The sequence below is a fragment of the Alosa pseudoharengus genome, unplaced genomic scaffold, assembly GCF_046254945.1.
Source record: "Alosa pseudoharengus isolate Yale_2024_CS ecotype anadromous, Long Island Sound unplaced genomic scaffold, YU_APseudo_1.1 YU_APseudo_1.1_scf_6, whole genome shotgun sequence".
NCBI lineage: Eukaryota > Metazoa > Chordata > Actinopteri > Clupeiformes > Clupeidae > Alosa > Alosa pseudoharengus.
Window position 1 is genome coordinate 41420648 of NW_027468848.1, and position 21523 is coordinate 41442170.

The 21523-nt window shown below is 40.1% G+C and overlaps 1 long non-coding RNA gene across 2 annotated transcripts; it reads left to right on the forward strand.

The window, feature by feature from the left end:
• The first annotated feature begins 349 nt into the window (after positions 1–349).
• LOC143105951 (uncharacterized) lies at positions 350–2646 on the forward strand. Of its 2 annotated transcripts, none has more exons than XR_012983587.1 (5): positions 350–842; positions 1459–1564; positions 1708–1814; positions 2050–2104; positions 2213–2646. It is a non-coding gene; the product is annotated as an uncharacterized LOC143105951 (long non-coding RNA). The 2 variants fall into 2 exon arrangements; XR_012983586.1 differs by having other exon boundaries at positions 1676–1814; positions 2213–2641.
• Positions 2647–21523: the final 18877 nt, after the last annotated feature.

A 21523-nucleotide genomic window follows, 5' to 3' on the forward strand; every position in this document is an offset into this window, starting at 1 on the left:
CAAAGAAAACATTTTAATTTGATTCACATGAAACGTTACATTTAATGTACTTGTTGACAATGAGTAGGCTAGTTTTGGTTGTTGGTGGTGTTATTGCATCCCTTAGTTATGCCTACAATGCAAGTTCCCTCGCGATTGTTAGCTCCTGTAGACAATATAGACGCATTTCAAAACATCGCGTTAGGAGTCCTCGCCACTTCTTTTAAGCTGTCACAGACTTAGGTGCTACTTTTAGGGCTAAAGTGCTTCGTGAATTACTGTTAGTAAAAAAAATAGCAGTCCTAAAGTTACAAGTGACGAAGTTACGAGTGCAAGCATCTCATATTAAATGACCATGACATTACCCAGATAGCAAGCATAGTCGGCCCGATTCTGGCTGAGTGCTGGCAGTGTCGGCTGAGGTCCGAGTCGGCTGAAGCACAGTAAACACAGTCGGCCCGATCCTGGCTGAGTGCTGCCACTGTCGGCGGAGTTTCAGGTCGGCTGAGGCACTGTCCCCTTGAATGGGCCGACACTGACACGCAGTAGTTGGGCTGATTACTAAGTGTCTTATTTGGCCCGATTGGGGTTTGATGGGCTACTGCCAGTTTTCGAATCAATCTCGGCAGACGGATTTCATACAGTGTGTGGCCCGATACTTCAGGAACGAACAATGATCAGTATCGCGGCTGTTGGCGGCAAAAATGAAACATTTAGCGACAGCCGGACGCTAAACGTACATGGCCCAATTCTGTAAAGTGACTGTCGGCCCATTACATGTGGAAGAGCCACGAGCAGAGCAACTGTTCAGTTTGAAACCAGCAGGACGGCGCGAAACTGTCTCGTTTTGGACACTGCCTGTGGTAAGTAACATGCAACTTTGCCTTTACCTGTTATTGCATGTAAATCATTATGAATACGTAGGCTTATTATTGCAGACAAAGTTTAACAAGTAGCATAACAAGAATGGGTGTTTCAATCTAACCCCCTTGACGATGACGAAGCTAGCGGTAGTAACATACATTTGTTGGCCTAATTACCGTTAACGTCAGTGTTGGTGGTTAGTCAAAAACGTTCAGTGCTGTAACGTTAGCTATACTTGCATAAGTATGTGGTTTTCAAAGAAAAGTGTGATCTAATCATTTTAGAAATAGCTTAACAGTTAATCAGTATTGCATGACTTAGAATATAGCGATTGGTAATTGGGCATTTCATCGTTATCTATCCAACTTCAGGCACTAGGCAGGCAGGACTGAGACTGTATGCCTTAGGAGAGAGTGTGTGTGTGTGAGAGAGAGAGAGAGAGAGAGAGTAGCAGGGTGGGTCCTGTCCTAGTCATGTAAAGCTCATCAAAATCTGTATTTTAAGGTCGTTCTGTATTTTGTACTGAGGGGTTGTTTATGATCATGTAATCATTTTGAACACATATACTTCCATTAACCTAACGTTACTGTGACTTTTTTAAAATGCACACCTCAGAATCCAGGCCACACTGACCAGAGACCTGCCTGCACTCTTTTGGATGAAGAATACATGTGTGAACCATTTCTTGTGTTGGAAAAACAGGAGACCTGAAGAGCTCTTGGTAAGTTGTACATTGATTTAATAGAATAAGTAATACGTTTTTGTTTAGATGAGCCAAATCATAGGAATCAGCTTTCATCTAGGCCTGTGTTTTGTGATGTGTAATTTTTAGATGCTTTTGGTTTGCCTCATCCATTATGTCAGCAAAGAACAGGAGTGGGCAGGAAACATGCGCTGTTGAAAACATGGCCAACCAACTGGAGCACCCACAAGGCTCTTGTGAAGGAAGTCCACAAGCCTTTGTGCTTCAGGTCTGTATGTGTTGACAAATATGTCTTGCTCTTGGTGATTGTCATTGGTAATATATCAGCATTTAACAATCACACAATGTCAATGTTGCCCAAAATAACTACCAGGGAGGTGTTACCAAGACAGCTGCAGAGTGGCAAGACTGGGCTTTAGTAATATTTTGTCAGACAGTAAAGGATAAATAGTTTTTTTCTTTTCTTTTGAAATGACATGCTGTCCATGCATCTCAAATTGAAGGATGGATGGAAAGAACTCTTTGATCAACCCCCACAGAGAGCTGAGGTGGCTATCTGTAAGTATATTTGAGTGGACAAACAGAACTTCTCTGACAGATGACATGTTGAAATCTTGCTTTAGACCTCATAATGATCTTATAATATTATTTTATACCTAAATGCAGTTTGGAGACACCCCCGGCTGGTAGTGCTGCTGAAACTGGTGGAGGCAACAATGAAGCGGCAACAGAAAGAGAAGGCAGGTGGCAAAGGTTGCTGCTATTGAAAAATACTTTGAGAGTGAGTATGTGTGCATGTATGTAGCTGGGTAGGTCATGGTACATGGTACAAAAATACAGAATTTAAAGCACTAGCACAACACTTGACTCACAACCCACAACTACTGACAATGGAATTACTCTTTTAGAGTGAGTGAGTGAGGAAGAGAGATAGAATATTTCTGTAAATGTTTAATGTTAATTTAGAATAATTTATTTCTTTGAATCATTATACAGTTTTAAAATGTTTATTGTTTGTGTTTTTGTATATGAAAGATGTCGATTGTTGTAGATAAAAGTAGATTGTATATTTTAATTTAACTTTAATTTCTAAAGTGATATGTAAAAGCTTGTATAATTTTATTTTGTTTGTATGTTTTATTTGCAAGGTTGTGTTTGTCAAACTTGTTAATAAAAGTAGCTTGTGCTTTTAATTACTAGTTCTGGATTTGTGTTTATTTTCAAGTACTTTTGGTAGTTAATGGGCCACATGTGGCCCGGGGACCCAGCCGACATTCAGCCAACACTCAGTCAGATCAGTTTTATAGTGCGTGGGCCAGTACAGGCCCAGCCGACACTCAGCCAACACTCAGTCAGATCAGTTTTACAGTGCGTGGGCCAGTACAGGCCCAGAGGCCCAGCCGACACTCAGCCAACACTCAGTTATATAGTGTGTGGGCCAGACCTGGGCCAACAGAATGCATGACAGTCATTTAACAGTGTGTGGGCCACACCTGGGCCAACAGTTCCAATAAGAGTCATTTTACAGTGTGTGGGCCAGACCTGGGCCAACAGAAACAATGAGAGTCATTTTGCAGTGTGTGGGCCACATCTGGGCCAGAGGAAATTCTTTGTGTCAGTTATCAGTAACTGGGCCATTGTTGGGCCGGAGGCCCAGCCAGAACTGGGCCAACACTCACAAAACCCTGAGGCAAGGTAGTGGGCCAGAGGTGGGCCGGTCAACTTTTGCTATCTACGCTAAACAACATAAATCCCAATTAGCAACATACATCTCCTCCCTATTCACCATATTCACACGGCGGCCATCTTTCTATGACGTCATGCTCAGGGTGGGAATCCTCTGGGGAAGTCCAAACATAATAGCTCAAAAACTGTCAGCTGTCCGGTGTTTGTGATTAACCCAATTACGTATGGCAAGATGGTCCAAAAACGTAACCTATCTACCAGCCTTGACATGCCAAGAAATCGAAACATGGACAGATGAACAGGTCAGCACCTCTAAATGAATAAAGAAAAAAGGATACAGCAACTGGATTGAACGTTATATCCACGATGTTAAAGGTAAGACGATATGGCTAACTGCTAACTTAATACCACTTTATTAACTGGGTTGCACCGATAAACCTGTATAAAGGCACGGCCTTGTCTATCATTTCTGTTCAGAACAACTCAGGCTTGCATTTAAACCAGCCTGATTTTAGTAGCCATGAGACCGTTTCACGTGGATATAGCCTACTATTGAATTTTGAGCTCTAGGTAACGTAGCTTCTAGTGTTATCGTTAGCCTTAAACTGCCGACAGATTCAAGATGTAAACTTCTTGTATCACAGTAGAATACTCTGTTAGCCGGTCAGGCTGTCTTCCTAACCAAACTAGGCTATAGTTTGTTTTTTTGTGTGCAACCCACGTCGTAGCTTATTTATCTCCCTGTTTATCCTTTCATTTTATTGGCTTATTTTCGCGGAGATTTAACAAAGGCAAAGTTGTCTACTAATGCAAGTTATGTTCTGCTTTCAGTCAGGGTTAAGGAGGGTGGGACTAATGCCAATATTGTCAGGGTCAGGGTGAAGGCATACCCCAGTATGTTTAAAAATGAGCCAGCTTACAGGGTACAGGCTAATGATGTCAAATTAGCATACTATATATTTTTTCCCAAGATGAACTTAACACTTTGTGTGTGGTCTGAGCAACAGGCTTTGCATAAATACTTAGCCATGAACTAGTTTTACATATTTTCTTTTTTTTTTTTCAGGTTGAATTGATCAGCGGATTCAACAAACCAGCTGTGCCTGTGAAGCACGTCTCGGGCACTGCTCACACCTTGTTGGCCTCCTGTATACTCTTGCTCATTACTCTAAATTAGGATACAAATCAGTCCCCCTAACCAAATGTAAGACCTCCTTACCCCAAACTTGGCACATCCCTTCTTGAGAATTAGGCCTAGGGCCCAAACCTGTCACTCTTAAAAATGAACAAGGTCAAATCCAACAAGACCTACAGTTGTCACACTTAAGTAAAAAAAGATTATGGCCATGGCCTACTTGAAATCAAATGCCCAAACCAAGAGTCAAACTGCTCATACCTGAGAAGAGCAGTGGATAGAACCTTTTCCTTCAAGCATGACCATGAATATCACTCACAAGTCATGGGAGAGATGGCTCTTACAGGAGCAAAATTGTTTTTTTTTTGTAATGTGCCAGGAGGATTACTATCTGGAGAGAGTGCACTTTGATGCTGTCTTAAGTGGCCACAGCCCCATTGTTATGTACATAAACTTTATCATTAAAAATGTATTTCTTCATCTGTAGCTACTGTGTTCACCTTATTGATGTCCATGTTGTAAGCTAATGTAGCATCAACATTAAAGCCAAAGTTTAAATGCATTACAAGTAAAATAACTACATTGTGTTGCTTTAGAATCTATTCAGTTTATTTAATTTCCAGTTAAGAATGTGAAATGTCATGACTGACATAACTCCATGCCTAAAAGATGCAAAAAACATGCCCTCTGCCATTGGCTGAAGGGACAAGAACAATGATCTGTGTCTCATAGTCCTATAAAAAATATATAAGTATAGAATAGAAGAAAATAGAAAATCGACGCCTTTTATTTTTTACTGTACAATACAGAGATCAGCACAATGTTAATGCACAAGGAAAATAAATTACTGTATGAGTTTGTGTCCAAAGTATTGCTAATACTGTAGAAAGTACTATAGTAACAACACTGTAGAAAAAGACTTCATGTTGGATAATTATTCACCCGAAATCCAGTGTAGAATGTCAAGAACTTTGAATCATTTTTGCTTCAAGCTGAAACGGGATGCCTTGAGGATGGTATTCTCCTGCGTAAGGCGGGCGATCTCCTTCCGTGCTGCTTCTAGCTGCTCTTCCAGTGACCGAGAGTTCAGCATAGTCATGGTCAGAGTGGGGTGCTGGCTTAACAACTTGGTCTGCACTATAGGAGACAATAACAAATCAAAAACGTTCAGTTCCAACTGCATGTGGGTCATTCCGTGTCAAATCACCCAGTGGCTGGCAGGTCACCCTCTCCCAAAAAATCTGAAATAAATCACAGGTGTTTGTAGACCAAACCTATGCATAAATCTTAAATAGTATATCTGTATCACTAATGGTTCCAAAACTACAGCCCTTCGAAGTTTCAAGTCATTTTAAGCATCGTGGTGAACAATCCTTTTTGTTCAACTTCCAACATTATTGGCTCTTTTGGTATTTCACACACATTAGTGAAACTATGTGAATAGAAGTACATTTTCCTGTTGAATTAAACAATCCAATCAAATCAGGTGTATCTTGTGTAATTTCCCCTCTGCAAAGCTCTGAAAATGGCTATAAATTCATTATGTGAAAAAACATCACCACCTTTGAGAGCTTGTCATTCAAAAAGTATGTGACACAAATTCATCAGATTTTTTTCCCACTCATGTATGGATTATTAGGTCATGTCCATGCATTAACTTTGGTTGTTAACATTATCATATTGTCAGAGCATTTTTATTAAATTGGGCTTGATTTTCAAAAAGCCCGTTTTCATCTTCTCATTTCACCACGTGGACAGTTAACAGGATTTTTTTTAATTTTACCATATATCATTCTGTATGTGAGGATCATCTGCCCAAAATTTGGGCTTGTTGCTGAGTTTCTTCATTGAGATAAGATTTTTTACAAATATTGTCTATAAATCCACTGAATTTGTACTTTATCTGCAGTACCACTTGTCTCACCACATGTGGTGCTCTTTTAATACAATGGAAGTCAATGGAAGAGTAAGAGAGTCACTTGTTTGCTGCATATATCCAATCTAAACACACAATTTCACAATTTTCACTAACTGACCTCTCTCCCTCTATTTCGCATTGGTCTTTTATGAGTCGTTTTTGTCCAAGCGAACAGGACACTTCCTGGCAGGAGGCACGTTTTTCCAGCCTCATCATGGTGCCCAAAACACTGCTCAGTGAAATGTTTGGCACAAACTTTTGTGTTGGACGTAACGTTAATCTCCACGAACAACAAACAGCCTGCCCGTTAGCTGCAGTTAGCCTACATACAGTGACCAGGGCTTTCCCTGAAGTCAGCAAAAGACAAGCGTACTGCTTGAGACGTGGCATTTCTATCAAGGCATCATCGTAACGTTACCATACATAAATAAAACGACATCATGTTTGCGTTTGATCTAACAAGTAGCATGATAACGTTATACAGTGGCTATCTTTATAACTAACATTAGCCTGGGGTTAAGCTAACCGGTTGGCTAGCTAGATAATTATGCACTTACCTGGAAAAATATACCGATGTCTCTTCTAATTTTTGAAATCCACTCTCTCTTCAATCTGGTGTCTGTCAGGAACCGGTGGAACGAACGTGTTTTGTCTTTTTCACTCTTTTGTAGTAGGAATTACACCCAGGCACACAGCAGACATATTCGTAACTGATACAATCCACAACACACACAACCGTAAAGAACTCGAACTTCCCACCCTGAGCATGACGTCAAACAAGATGGCCGCCGTGTGAATATGGTGAATAGCTAGCCACACAAGAAATTAATGATACTTAATCTCTGCTTAGCATGCTTCTCCGCTTAGCATTCTAATAACAGAAGGGGCACATTTATGTTGACCACTACAGCATGACTCATGTCTGTAACTCTATAAAACACTTACTTTCATAAAGGACGCACACCATCCAACACAGTTCTACACATGGAAACCGATATTTTGGGCACTTGTTTGGCCACGAACTCGTCACTCTGAAACTGGACTACTGTAGGCTGCACCCACCAGGGTTGCTAGGGGCAACATCAAATAAACGAAATTAGGGTCTTTCAGTATTAAATGTGTACGTGTGATTACGAATGGATGTGTGTGGTTTAGAATTAGAATAAAAAAGAAATAACATTTCCAATAATTTCCCATTATAAATTACATAATATTTGCAACTTCCTTAATTTTTTTTTTTTAATTTTTTTTATTGCAAAATAGTATAATACAAAGTGGTACAAATGGTATAAAATACAATTAATTAAATGTGTACAGTAAAGTAACAATGCATGAACATAAACAAATATTACAAACATTACCAGGGGGTACAACATACAATAGACAATACTTAAAAATCATATAGTTAGGAAAGAAATATGTTAAATAATATACAGAGATCAAGGGTTTTAAGGGCTTTGCTGTTTTTAGATAATAGGATGGTCTTGATGTATTGCCTGGATTCTCGTTCAAATGCTATAAAGGACGGTTTGGAACTAGAGAATTTCATTTTGTGAATATGTGCTTTGGCTAGTATTAAAAGCAGATTGATAATATAGAATTGGTTGGATTTGGATGTCGGGTATGAAGAGAAGCCAAACAGTACATCTTTAAGAGATAGAGAGGAGAAAGAGAAATCAGAGAGAATATGTTGAGAAATGAAAGCACTGAGGTCTTGCCAAAAGGTACAAGAGTGGGGACAGGACCAGAGTAAATGTTCAAGATTCTCAGGAGCCTGTTGACAGAAAGAGCAGTCTGTAGTAATGTCCTTCTTGAATCTTTGCATAAAAGTCTTACATGGGTAAATTCGATGGATTATTTTAAAAGACACTTCTTTAATTCTATTCGTAATCAAATATTTAGAAGATAAACACCATACTTTCTGCCATTCTAGGTCAGAAAATAGGTTATTCCAGTATGAAAGCGCTGTTGGGATAGAGACCTTGTCTTTTTGAAAAAGAGTGCGTATTCTACGGTTGTTATTTCTTTTATTAGTAGAGAAACAGATTTGGCCAATCTCAGTAACAATGGGATTTAAGGGTAATAAAGGAGAGTTATGTGAAGAGTTTTTAAGAAGAGAAACAGCACCAGAAGGGATAGCATCAAAGACTATAGCGTACTCCCTAGGAAGAATAGGGATGTTGTACCTGTGTAGAAGTTCAGTGTAGGACATTAAATCTCCACTGGAGTTGAGCAGCTGAGTAACTAGATAAATACCATGACCAAACCAGTTTTCTAAAAATAATGTTTTGTGTTTATATAGCAAGTCTCTATTATTCCAGATATAATATCTGTGTGGTGAAAAGTTGTGTTTATATATCATGTTCCAGGAGAGAAGCATCTGTTTATGAAAATTAGAAAGACTTAAGGGAATTTTTTCAATATTATAATTACACAATAAAAGAAACTCAAGGCCACCAAGTTTAGAGAATAAGTAGTTAGGAATGAAGTTCCATATAGAATTAGGGTTCATGAGAAATTGCTTAATCCAGTTTATCTTGAAGGTATCATTTAAAGTAGAGAAATCAAGGAAGTGAAGGCCACCATGTGTATAGGAGTTCAATAAAACTGATTTTTTTAAGTAGTGAATTCTATTTTTCCATGTAAAATTGTAAAGAATTTTGTCAATGGACATAGATGTTTGTTTGTTTACGTCAAGAGATAGAGCTGCATATGTCAGACGGGATAAGCCTTCTGCTTTGGACAACAAAATTCTCCCTTTAATGGAGAGGTCTCTCTGAAGCCACTGATTAAATATTTTCTGTGTTTTTTCTATGATAGGATTAAAGTTCAGAGAGCATCTAGTGTCTTGTTTACTGTTGATAGTTAGACCAAGGTAAGTGACAGTTTCTTTAACAGGGATGTTACAAATGGATGGACTAGTATACGTTTTAAGGGGGAGCAGCTCGCATTTATTTGTATTTAAGTATAGCCCAGAGGCCTGAGAGAATAATTTAATTGTATTTATAGCTATTGGAACCTGTGAGGCATCCTTTAAGAACAGGGTAGTATCATCCGCCAGCTGACTAATGATGATTTCCTTCCCAGCAATTGAGATACCTTGTAAGGGGCTAATTTTAATGAAATCGGAGAGTAGCTGAGCACAGATCAGGAACAGGTAGGGGGAGAGTGGACAACCCTGTCTGACACCACGATTCACCTCAAACCTAGGAGAGGTCCCAGAATATAACTTAATAGAGCAGTTTGCATTTGTATACATAGTCTTAATAGACTCACAAAAATAAGGACCGAAGCCAAATTTATCTAGGGCCTGAAGAATGAATTTGTGCTCGACTGTGTCAAAGGCCTTACAGAAATCTAGAAATAGAATATAAGCCTCGTTGTTGCAAAGGTCATGGTAGTCTATAAGGTCCAGTACAAGCCTGATATTGTTAGAAATGTGTCTATGTTTTAGGAAACCAGATTGGGTTTCATCAATTATCTGATCAAGAGTTAACTTTATTCTTTTAGCAAAAATCTGAGCTAGAATTTTGTAATCATTATTGAGCAGACAAATTGGTCTCCAATTATCAATGAGTAGTAAATCTTTCTTAGGTTTTGGAATTAGTGTTAATAAACCTTGGGATAGAGTAGGTGGGAGAGTTTGATTTTTAATGCTTTCCGTGTACAGACCGTGGAGGAGAGGGGCTAGTTGTTCCGCAAAGGCAATATAAAATTCTGAAGATAGCCCATCAACTCCTGGGGATTTGTTGAGTTTAAGACGTTTAATAGCAAGTAGGATTTCATCAATTGTTAATGGAACATCACAGAGATCTTTCTTGTCATCTAAAATTGATTTTGTATTAGAGAGATGTTTTAAAAAGTTGTTGGCATTAGTCTCATTATAATCTGACTTATAAAGGTTTCTGTAAAATGAAGAACAGTAATTGGCTATCTTGCGAGGGTCGTCAGTGATATCACCGTTAACATTGAGTTTCCTGATAGAATTTAATTTGTTCCTGGATCGATCTTTCTAATTGGAAGAAGTAAGCAGTATTCTGCTCTCCTTCCTCCAGCCATTTGCTTCTTGATCTCACAAAGGCCCCTTCAGCTTTCTCTCTGTATATTTCATTTAGTTCACCTTGCTGTAAAATTAGAGTTTCCCTGTCACTTTCAGATAAATCTTCAGGCTTAATTTGAGTAAGGGCAGTTATTTTAGTAATAATTTTAGTTTCTTCTTTCTTTCTTTCTCTGGCTAAAGTGGATCCATATTCTCTTAGGAATTTTGAAACCTCAAATTTAAAGAGTTCCCAATTTCTGCAAAAGTTGTTATCTATAAGGGCCCTGTTTGAGAAACATTGTATCATTTCCTGGATCTTCTCGATTACTGAAGCATGCTTAAGGAGAGAGTTATTGAGCTTCCAATAAGAGCCTCTAAATTTCTGAGTGTAGTTAGCCTTAAAGGATATTTGGAGTGACACAGCTTTATGGTCTGTTAGGGGCGTTGTAATGATATTGCAAGTAATGTTACTCCTATCAAAGCGGTCAGAGATTAACCAGTAATCTATGCGTGACATAGACGTGTACGCTTTATTGCTCCAAGTATAGAGTTTAGTGTTGTGATTTTTCTCTCTCCATATATCAATCAAATTGAATTTTTGCATGAAAGTAATCAGGTTGGAGGCCGGAGACTTACCTATACTTGGTGGCCATCTGTCTAATGAACTATTTAAGGTAATGTTGAAATCTCCGCCTATTACAAGCAATAAATTGGGATATTTAGATATCCAGTATAGGAGGCGGGCTTCCAGGACATCAAATAAAAAGTCATTATCCCGTTTACAGTTATACCCGTATATATTGGCAAGAAGAAGAGGAATGTTATCAATACTAAGAATCAGTATCAGGTAGTGACCATGAGGGTCACTTTCTGAGTGCAAGACAAAACCATTAAAGTTATTCTTAAGAGTTGCAACCCCTGCGGATCTTTCTGACCCATGTGAAAACCATATTTCATTTCCCCATTGGGATTTCCAAAAGGAAACATCATTTAACGTAGAATGTGACTCTTGGAAAAAATAAAAATCAGATTTCTGCTGTTTTGCAAAGAGAAATAAAGCTTTTCGTTTAACATTTTCTCGTAACCCCCTGGCATTGAGAGAAACAACTGATAAGGACAGTGTAACGAGTGAGAGGTGAGTAGAAATTAAAACCAATGTAAACAATTTCCACCCCCCCCCAGCAGAACAAATAAGTTGAAGTATGAACATTTATTTGATTTAAATTGTACCTATGGACTGTATGCTATGAGTGCATGTATGTATAGTGTTTTGTATAGTGTTTTGTATAGTGTTGTGTACGTATTCTAACCTGCTCGTGATATCGTGTCTGTGTGAACGCAGATAGTCCCCCCTGTATGTATGTGAATATGCGGTGCAGAGTGGCTACATAGCTGAATAGCTACATAGCTAACCGCTACTTAACGGTGCAAACCATTATGGGGGGCTTGCAGTGTCCATTTCGGCAGGTGCTTCTAGAAGAGCTGCTGGACGAATCTCTTTTCCTTCTATTATCACACGGGTCCCGGCAAAGTGGGCTCTCTTTCCTTCCTTCTTGGCAGCCTCGATCATTGGCCACAGTTTGGCTCGCAAAGCTTTGTCAGCTGCAGTAAGGTCTTCTGTGAAGCGAAGTTTGTTCTCTGTGAGAAAACTACAGCCCTTAGACTTCCTCCACACCAGGTCCCGTGTAGATCGGTTCGAGAAGCGGATGATGGTCGTTCTCGGTCTTTTTTCCTTGTCATTAAATCGACCCAGGCGATGAACAATGTCCACATGTTCTTTAACATTTTCCCGAGACTCTTCGATAACAGCACTGCAGATGCCGATAACTTTCTCTTTGATGTTTTCGTGCATGCTTTCTGGGATGCCGTGCAGTCTTAAGTTCCATCTCCGTTGATACCTTTCGGCTTCATTGACTTGCAGCTCTAACTCCGAGAGCCGTTGAGCATTGATTTTGCATGTATTCTTCACTGATACCATGTCGGTTTTCAAATCACCAATTTCAGTAAATACGAAGTCGATTGACTTTTTTAAGGCGTCGATACTGACGGTGTTATGATTAATCATGCTCTCTAAGTTATCAGCACGCTCATTTATTATAGCTGCAATGTTATATTGCAAGTCTGTGAGAGTTAAGTCACCTTTGAGTCTCTTCCCATCTGGTCTGGCGGGAGTGTCAGGGTCGTTGTCTGGGATGGGTAACAGCTCCGGACTCTTGTTGCGGGTGCTGGAGCAGGTGTAGTTATGCTCAGAGACAGTTGCAGCAGATGGAGTTTGGTTACCGTTTGTAGTCTTCGTGTCTTTGGGGGAGATTTTCGTCGTCGTCGACTTCGGGCGCTTTACACCTTGCTCAGACGATGGCATGATGAGAACATACAGCACAAAAAGTACGTTGAAGAAGGCGGTAAAAGTTCTTTTAGCTGAGGCTATTCAAGCAGGACACAACTGTTTTCGAATGGTTGGTATGCACAAAAACAAAAGGTCTTTTTGATTAAGTTACATAGGTAGGTTTTTGTTGTTGTTGTTGTTGTTGTTGTTCGTAGATGGTAATAGGGGCTGAAAATTGAGAACTTGGGCTCAGCCACGAAACACCTCGACTGTACTCGACGCCATTTTTTCGTTCGCCTTCGTTCCTTAATACTCTCTATGCAGCGGGGATTGTGACGTGTTTCCGACCACACTCTCTACTGGGCCAGCAGTTTCCGGTTCTGTATTTACATCTGACGCTAACCCACGCGATTACCTTGTGTGTATGGCGCGAAACTTAACAGCTACACATTTCTAGTTGTCTTTATTACTAGTTTTTGGCAGCTTGACCATGGAGAAAAAGGTTTTCCGATATCAAAAGCTAATGCGACCTAGATCGGAACATTGTTGTGTGCCGTTGTGCGTTGTGTCGGCAAGATACAACTCGACTGTGAGTTTTCATTCATTTCCAGTGGAAGAGGATCTCAGAAAAAAGTGGATCGTTCAGATCAGGAGAGATGACTTCCAAGTCAACAAAAACACAAAGGTGTGTAGCGTTCATTTCAGACCTGATGACTTTATGGAAGGGACTCGTCTGAAACGTCTGAAAAAAGGTGTTTTCCCTACACGGTTTGAGTGGAACCACCAGGAGCAGCCGCCGAGGTTGAGTGTTTGGGAACGTCGAGAGAGACCGCTGACCCCAGATCCTGACTCGGACGTAGACCAAGAAGATGATATGGACTTTGATGTGGAGAGGACTGGACATGATTATTGTTCAGTTCCCGAAGCTGCAGCTGTGGACATGGTTCTACATGAAAACGAGGAGTTAAAAATGGAGATCGAAGATCTACGGAAGCAGTTGGAGCAAACCAAGACCATACACCGCTTTGGTCTCAAGAGATTTGCTGGGTCCGATGAGCGCTATACGATATACGCTTTTATACAAGGTAAGATTGTATTGCCTGTGGTAAGCATTTGTAATAGCGTTGCCATTGTCCTGAAAACACTAGTCCACATTTCTGATAAATATGACTGGAGTTGTATACGCTAGCTGCACGTAGCTAAGCAGCCTAAAAATAGGCTACACCAGTGTTTTTCAAAGTGTGGTCCGCAAGCTATCCCAAGTGGTCCGCGAGCAGACGTGGTAAAATATAATATAGTTGAGTTGTTTGCAATATTGAACCAACTTGTATTTAAACCCAAACAGTTCTGCAACACTATGTAAGATATGCCAGTTTAAATCATATGAATCCTCTGACACAATAAGCAAAGTGAAAAGACAATAAGCAAGGTGCTTCAGTGAGTAAGTTTGAGAAAGACTGGGCTACACACTACACTGACCAAAATAATAACAACGTAGGCTAACATAATTATAAGTATGAACACCCAACAGCAATCAGAGTTAGTTTAATCATACATACATTAGTTTAATCATACATACCGAATTCCATAACTGTCATGACTCAATATTGCAAGATTGTTGTATCAGTTACTTGTAGTTCGGCATTATTTCCTAAATTTACTACAAAGCTATGTGTAAGTATTTTATGTCATGTAAGAACCAACGCATGTTTCTTTCTTGACAGATTTGCAACATATAACCACCTTATGGCCTTCTGGGAACTGATTGAACCGGCAACTCACAGGATGATTCGAGTCACCAACTCCAAAGTCTTCAAGGAGCCTGGAAACACTCGGGCACTTCCTGCAATAGACGAGTTCTTCCTGTTCTTGATGCATCTTGCTGTGGGCCTCAAGCAAAAGGACCTTGGTCATCGGTTTCAAGTACATCAGACCACTGTAAGCCGCATCGTAACCACCTGGGCCAACTTCCTGTACTTCGTTCTGGGGTCAGTGTGCATTTGGATGCCTAAAGAGAAAGTACGAGCCCATCTGCCAGAAGAATTCCATCAATTTCGAGACACACAGGTTATCCTGGATTGTACAGAGATCCGCTGCCAAACACCTTCCTCTTTGCTACTACAAAGTGAGGTCTTTTCAAATTACAAGTCTCACTGCACCTTCAAAGCTTTAGTAGGAATGGCACCTCATGGTGCAATAACATTTGTGTCTCCACTCTATGCAGGGTCTATTAGTGACCGGGAGCTGTTCAAACAGTCAGGGATCATTAACCTTCTTACCCCTGATATGGCCATCATGGTGGATAAGGGCTTCTTAATTGATAGCCTAGTGCCATGCAAAATCCACCGGCCTGTTTTCCTGACCAAGGGAAAACAAATGTCAGCTGATGAAGTGACACACACTCAGTCTGTGGCAAGGCTCAGGGTACACGTCGAACGCCTTATTCGTAGAGTTAAGGAACATAAGCTGTTTGACACAGTCATCCCCTTGTCCATTTCTGGTAGTATAAACCAACTATTCACAGTGGCATGTTTGCTTGTGAACTACCAATGTGGACCACTTGTCAAGGCATGGAGTGTAAAAACTCTAATCCTTGATAATATGCTAAGGCTTGTCACCTATAAATATTGTACATATACTTTTGTAAATACTATGCATTTCATACTCTGTTCTCTGATCAACAGTCAAGACTAAGACAGTGTTTCCGTATACATATTTTGTTATAATTTCATAATACATAACACAAAAAAACTATAAGAATCTAAGTATATATATGTATGTACATGTGTAATGTAATAGAATAGCTAGGTATATATATAAATTGTGTATATATATTGTATAAATATAGTGTATGTACATGAGCGTATATTGTATGTATGTAAATATTGTTTAGTGTAAATAACTAGGAATAATACAATAAATATAATGCTGTATAAAGATATGTATATACATGTGTATTGTAATATTATATATATATATATATATATATATATATATATATATATATATATATATATATATATATATAGATATATGTATTATATTGTGTGTGTATATATACACACACACACGAGTGTATATATGTAAATATTGTTTAAATAAGAACAATACAATAAATATAGAATAATACCATAAATATAAAACTGTATAATAATTTCAATGTAATTGAATGGACCACCCGTGGTATGTGGCCACACTAACACTTAAATGAAGCAACATCTGAAATTACTTAAACACACAAACACTTCAGTAGGTAATGGTAAAAAAAAAACAGATCTCCTTGGTCTCTAATGTTACGGATCACATCTAGATTTTTGTGTATGCGTTCAACAAGCATGTCCTCCTGTGCACATACCACGAAATCACACCACTCCAAACCTGTTAGGAGGATCTGACCTTGTACTTGCCAATAGTACTTGTGCTGCCTCCTAAGCTGCAGAGAGCCACCAGACATTTTCAGGTAGGGACAGTCAACGTAGCTCTTGATGTTGGGGCATTTAATTTCCAGCAGGCCGAATGGTGGGTTTTCAGAAGGATCAAACACAACTCCATCGGGAGAGCATCCCAGCCATGGAGCATCAGGGTGTATAATGAACCCGCAGGGTGAATAGTTGACATTTTTTAAACTGCAGTACTCTGTCACGGCAACTGGCTCCATATCAATTCCTCTCCTCATGTCCTTCGTCATGACAGTCCCCCTCAAAATTCGGTGTGCCAGATTTTCAGCAGATGTATGACAGCGAACATGGCATGCCTCGTGAAAGCGTGTAGATGTGACTCGCATCTTTCTCAGTCGATGCCATTCCTGGCATGAGCTCTGCTCCCGTGTTGCAGCTTCAATCCTGTGGGCCATGTGGAATGACACCTGTAGTGATTTCATATACACATGTTCCTCCTCTGATAACACATAGGCGCATGTGGTTGGCTCAAGCCTATAGCCTTGGATGGGCAGGGAAGGTTGGGCAGGGGCGTCTGGGATGTTGATGATTTCCCGCATTTCTGGTGGTTTTTGCTGAAATGACAGCACACTCCCTGCCTGGACAGCCCCAAAAGCTGACTGAACTAATGGGACTTCCGCTGACATGCCCATGGTGGTCACCAGAGGTGCAAGCAAAGGGGGAAAGTCTTTATAGACTTCTGCCACTCTCAATGTGGCAAGATCTGGCATTTCCCCGTCAAGTGCTTTGTAGAGAGAACTTCTGAAAATGAAGTGAAAAAATGTAAAACAAACCTGCAGCGTACATTACATTACATTACATTTGGCTGACGCATTTTTAACCAAAGCGACTAACAACATGGTAACAGTTTAAGTTTTAAAGCAATTCTCTCAACAATTTTAGGACAATTTAAAAACGGTAGAGTACAGTAAGAATAAGTGCATCAGTGAGTGCTAGTTTTTAAACAGTTGAGTGTCAGTTCAAGACAGGTGGTCAGTGCTAGGATCAGCAAGACTTGCTGATGAGAGGAGATGTTCTCTAAAGAGCTGGGTCTTCAGGAGGTTTTTGAAAATGGAGAGGGATGTCCCTGCCCTTGTAGGAACTGGCAGTGTGTTCCACCAACGAGGAACAACAGATGAGAAAAGTTTGGATTGGCCTGAGCGTACCGGTGGTAGAGCTAGACGTTGTTCGTCTAAGGAGCGCTACGGTCCAGCATTAACCACATCAACACATAGCTTAAACTAAAGGTAATATAATCTCACCTCACACAAATAGCGGTAGAATTTTGGGGCTTGCGGACCTCCATGTCTCCCACCGGACCAGGCCTAACACCCTGACAGCAATGACACATTTTGACATGGCATCACAATAGGTACACTAGATAGATACTTTATTGATCCCCAGGGGAAATTCAAGAAATTCACATGACAGACATGACTTACCAAGGTCCTTGGCTTATGCCAGGTCTGCTCAGTTTCTGTGCAACTGTGCACTGGGGGTACAGCAGGGATGCCTAATTGTGAGAAGTGTGCTGTTTGATATAATAGTGCAACCAAGTGGTTGCATAAGGCACACCCCGCCACACAGGAGCAATGGGTGCTCACCAAAATGACAGGTTTTGAGTCTTTTAACACCATCTAGGGAGAAATACAAGCTTAGATGAGAAATACCTCTTAAGAGCTAAATTGTTAACAAGAGAAAAATATAACTAATAAAAGCATTCGGTTGTATTGTAAATGAGAGCCACATAGGCCTACCCACCCATTCACATCCATAAACAGTAGACTGACCCATATACATTTATATAATGTTACTTATCAGCTGGACAACTTATCAGCAGGCCTAACCATTACCCTAACATTGACCCTAGTCACCCTACTCTCAATTCGTGTGGCTTTTCATTTTTCCTCATGGATCTATGACAGACTGCCCTCACGCTGACCTCTCCTGACACCTTGTTTTTCATTGACACTGTTAGGGAGAAAGATGAACATACATTTTGAAACTGGGTTACACTCGTTCTTACACAGTGCTAGTCTGTCTGTTTTAGTAGAGTATTGTATCTATTGAATATTGTATCTATCAAAATATCTAACGTTAACAAGTTCAGTCACGTTAGTTTCTTGGTTACAATGTAACGTTAGCATGATAACGTTAGCTACTAGAGAAAGATGAACATACATTTTGAAACTGGGTTACACTCGTTCTTACACTGTGCTAGTCTGTCTGTTTTAGTAGAGTATTGTATCTATTGTATCTATTGAATATTGTATCTATCAAAATATCTAACGTTAACAAGTTCAGTCACGTCAGTTTCTTGGTTACAATGTAACGTTAGCATGATCACGTTAGCTACTTACCCTCATAGTTGTCGATATAGCTGCCGATGTACATTTTAAATCCCTTTTCCCGCTTGCTGTTGGGAGCGGCACATGATGTTTGTACGAGTCGGTTTATATAATTTACCGTGAGACGAGGTAAATCCTTAAGACAGCGACTATAAAAGAGAGCCATATCTCTGCTTCTGTGGGTGTATAAATGTAGGCTTATTTAGGCTGCCGTCTCGTCAAACAGGAAGTTGATAGCCTAGTACAACTCGAACCCGGAATTGTGACGTGCATAGAGCGTATTCTAATAAGGGGAGAACTGCCACTCTCGGAAAACTTCCGGTTTCTGAACTGGTTGCAGTTCCTTCTGTGGTTCCACATGAGGGCGCTCGTCCACGAGTGCAGAATGCATGGAGGTCTATGGAGCTGTACCCCTCAAAATCCACTTTTCTCTGGATATAATTTTTTTCCAAGTAATTTGAATATTGTTTTCGAAAGGGGAGGCAAAGAAAATACACTTGGTTGAGTATTATATTTTTTAAAGTCACTTAATTGTTCTAAAAAGCCTTTCAAACGTGTCAATGACGTCATTCATTAGCACAATGCTAGCATGTTATGGGCAACAACGACCCAACCTGTAAGAAATCAAAAGGACATAAGTACTCGTTCATTCAACTTTTGACCTATAACCCATGTTGAAGTTATACAAACTACAATCAAATCTGAGATTTGTCAACGACAATCAGGTGAAAGAGGCAAATTTAGCCGTCTAGCTCCATTGACTCCCATTCTTTCTGCACTCATGGCGATCGCCCCCAGTGGAAATCTAGTGGAACTGCAACCAAAATTCGGTACAATGGGACTTAATACGGAGTGGCAAGGCTCTCCGTAGACGGGCTCTGGTATTGTGAAGCTCACATAATTCTAATGATGTCACCGTATGTGAAATGTAATACAACGTCGCCACCTAGCATTCGGATGTATTTAACATTAACGTGACATGTCCGGCTTGTACTGTCGTCAAATCCATGCTTTGAGGAAAACAATGTTTTTATCATAGTTTCCTCTTCAGTGAGCGATTACCTGGTCGTTTTTGTAACAGAGATGGCTGTTTATTGTCCCTAGGTTTACAGAAACACCTATTCATATTAATACGTATGGAAATCAAGTTAACGCTGCCGACCACTGTTTGTCTATTACATGGCCCAGAATGCCTTGCATGTCTTTACAACAAAACAACCCAGTAAAACCTAATTTCCCTTAAACATATGAATTTGCATACTTGTAACATTTTTAATAATACTCTCCCATCATGATATTTAAAGGAATTATCCGGAGTAAAATGCACTTTAGATCGATTTACGGATGATTGGGGGTACATACGTTGAGTTGACATCAAAATCATGTCATTCGGATGTGTTTTTAGAAAGTTCGATTGTACCGTTTTCAGTCACACAACTGGAGCCTGGAGCCAGAATGAATTTCATCAAGCCAGTACCTTTCCGGAAATGTTGCCATCTTTGCTGTAGGAGTCTTATTGCTGAGTGTGTTGTAACACGCTCTGGAAATTCACAATTTCGTCGCCTTTTAAAAAAATGAAATTGATGAAATTCATTCTGGACTCTCTATTCGACCACATAAAGACCTCGGGATACTTCGGTTTGGCTTTAGGGACCCTCTACTCACTACCACGTAAGTGTTATGTTGTTTGGAACTGTAGAAGAGGTATAGGCTACGAGTTGTGTGACTGAAAACGATACAATCGAACTTTCTCAAAACACATCCGAATGACATGATTTTGATGTCAACTCAACGTATGTACCCCCAATCATCCGTAAATCGATCTAAAGTGCATTTTACTCCGGATAATTCCTTTAACAATAAGGAAAAAAATTAATTTGAATACAGTCAATGTGAAAACAACTCTATTATGTAAGCTATATATAGCTACTGTTCTCCTTGCTATTTCAGTTCGTAAGTCCATACTATCCCATGGCAGAGCAAGGATTTCATGATTGGGAAAGGTTGCCCCGAGACATTGTGGCTACCCAGAGACATTGAGCATACTTGGAAGGCATTGTGATAGAAGGTGAATGGTGCAAAGGTGAATAGTGAGAGTTACCAAATACCTGTAGGTGGTTTGCCAAATGATGGAAACTTTTGGAATATTTCTTTTTTTTTTTTTAGCTTATGCACCCTCACACTGGAGTTCATATACAAAATTTGGTATCGATATGTGACAGTGTTCCTGAGATATGGACGACTTCCTGTTTCGGAGCTTCGCCGCCGATTTCGTTTGGCTGTGACGGGCAAACGCTTTCGAAAATCAAAAATCCTTCTAGTAACTTTTGTGAGGCTTGGTCCAATGATAATGTACATCAAGTTTCGTGGCGTTCGGACCAAATGTGTGACCTGTGAAAATTTAGTTTCGCTTTCTATTCAATCCAATATGGCGGACGAACGACACGCCCACTTGACGTCATCTTCTCGAGCAAGTTACACCGGTACTGCCCGGACGTTTTAAAGTTGGAACGGTGTCTCTGTCTCAAAGGGCCTAGGCACAGGAGCTGGAAAAAAATTAGGGAGACGGGAATAATAATAATAATATTAATAAATATAGCTGCAAGCAGCAGAGCCTAGCAGAGCGCTATAGAGCAGAGCGCAGAGCAAGCACTCAGCAGCAAGATGACAAATTACACCAATGTCTTTGTGTGTTCTCACAATCAGCTACCATGTCCCTCTACCAAGTTTGGACTTCATACAGCAAAGTGTTGCTGAGATGTGAGCTCACTTTCATTATTACAGCATCCCTAGAGGCCAAATGAGACCACTTTCCTTCATGTCCTCACAATCAGCTAATATGTCCCTGTACCAAGTTTGGACTTCATACACCGAAGTGTTGCTGAGATACGAGCTCACTTCCTGTATTACAGTGCCCCCTATAGAGGCCAAATGATGCCAATTTCCTACTGTGTCCTCACAATCAGGTACCAAGTCCCTGTACCAAATTAGGACTTCATACATCAAAGTGCTGCTAAGATAGGAGCTCACTTCCTGTATTGCAGCGCCCCCTATAGAGGCCAAATGATTCCAATTTCCTAGTGTGTCA